Here is a 2,004-nt window from a genome sequence, read left to right on the forward strand (position 1 = left end):
GGATGATTTTTATCCCGGGTAATGTATTTTTGTTTTCGTTTTGATTTCGTTGTTATTGTTGAGCGCATCCGCGACGTTTAACGTTTCATAATTTTGCCCCTTTGTTTACGTGCAAGCGTGTCGGTGAATCCCTTTCAGAGAGATTCGTGACTCGTGATTCTTTTTATTTTTCCAACGATATTAAAAATATTTATATCTCCATTTACTGTATATTAATCTTTGCTAATTTTAATTTAATAATATTTCGATATTCACTTTTTCCATTTTGTTATCTGTATTAGTCTGTTTTGTATATATATATATGTTATAAAGGATGATAATTTTAATGTTAACAATTAAATGTAGTAGGAAAGGTGACGATATAATCGAAATTTTCGAAATTCGATTTAAATATTTTATCGAAGGGAATATAATTGCACGATTCCTCTGAAACGAAAGAAACGCTTTTTCATTCCTTCCTTTGAAAGGAACGCGGTTCACATGGCATAACATTGCCAATGTTTCTCGCCGAGCTGATCACCTTGAAAAATGATACACCTTGTTCTGATTAATTATTCCCGTGTCCAAAAAACGAGGAAACCGTGCACATGTGTACAATTATACCTGTCATAAATAAGTGGCTCTCTCCAAAATGGCACGCAATGGTTTATCTCTCTGTACGACTTTCCGTTTATTTTTCCCTGTATATTAACGGTATCTCTCTTAACGATCTCTAAAATTTCTATCGATTCAATCATAATTTCTTCTTCCTCTTATCATTCGATAATATCGTTATATCGTAATACAATATTTTTCTATCTTTATATCCCATCATTTCTCTCTGTCAAAATGAATCGCATAGCTTTCTGTGATAATAAATTCGAAAGAATGAAAGAAAAAAAAAGAAACGAGAAATTTTACCCTCGACCAAGAAAATTTCCGTCTCCTCTCCTCGCGGGGAGTGAATCTAAGAAAGTTAGGCGAGTCTCCACCGAAATTAAGGCGGTGGAGAGGGAGAACTTTCGCCGCTTTTGCCGCGAACAAACATTCCACATTGCGGGTTGGGGAGGGAGGCGCGGTTTCTCACGTTGATAATTATCACCGTCTCGGGGAAAGAGAAAGAGGGATTGTGCTGTTGCGTGAATGCGCGCTGAAGTTTGCACATTCGTCGGCGCAATTGACGATAACAGGTGGAGTGCAATGACAAACGCGGGGCAAAATGTGACGCCCCACTTCGTGGTTCTCGTACATTTGTTAGGTATAATTGAAAAATTATCTTCGCAAGGGTAATAAGGCTGATAATTCCAAGATATCGGAATAGGATAAACAATTAATAATATATAGGCTATATAGGTCAGGTTAGGTTATAAACGATTGATAATATATGATAAATTTTAACGTAGAATTTCTTATCTTTTTTTTTTTATAATTTTTCTTCTCAATTCAATGAAAATATTAGGACAATAGGACAAATTGAAAAGATGAAAAAGATAATTATAATTTTTATAATTTAAAATGTAAAAAAGGCGGAAAAGAGACAAATAAGTTCGCGATATTTTCAATGAAATTTCATTAACGGAACTTAAAATTCTATAAAATATATATATATATATTATTTTCGATAATTTCAATAAACATCTCGCTAGATATTTTTATTTAATATATAATTTTTACTACCACATACCTTCATTCACTCTGCGCCGCTATGGAAAACGCGAAATACAAATAAATTATCAAGAAAAATTTTCTTTTTTCAAAAAAAAAAAAAAGAAAAAAAATCAACAATCAATAACGATTCACGATTAATTCATGGCAGGTCGAAAAAGAAAGAAAGGGAAGCCGATCGATCAAAAAATTCAAATATCAAATGCCTTGTAAAAGGCGGCTTTTGTTCCTTATTAGAAGTCATGACTAGCAAAAAACAATTTCACTCCTGTGCGTTTCGTTCCCTCTTTATTGTGTACGCACCGAGACAAAACAGTCTTCCGATCTGGAAAAAAAAAAGAAAAAGAAAAAAAAAAAAAA

The 2,004-nt window shown here is 33.1% G+C and overlaps 1 long non-coding RNA gene across 1 annotated transcript in view; it reads right to left on the reverse strand.

Moving 5' to 3' along the window:
* Nucleotides 1–1,845: 1,845 nt before the first annotated feature.
* The window catches only part of LOC116185211, a 4,481-nt gene continuing 4,322 nt past the window's right edge, over nt 1,846–2,004 (reverse strand). Inside the window, exon 4 of the long non-coding RNA XR_004150008.1 lies at nt 1,846–1,969. This is a non-coding gene — a long non-coding RNA (uncharacterized LOC116185211). The remainder of the gene's footprint in view (nt 1,970–2,004) is intronic.

Source organism: Apis dorsata, unplaced genomic scaffold (genome assembly GCF_000469605.1).
Source record: "Apis dorsata unplaced genomic scaffold, Apis dorsata 1.3 scaffold_129, whole genome shotgun sequence".
Taxonomy (NCBI): Eukaryota; Metazoa; Arthropoda; class Insecta; order Hymenoptera; family Apidae; genus Apis; species Apis dorsata.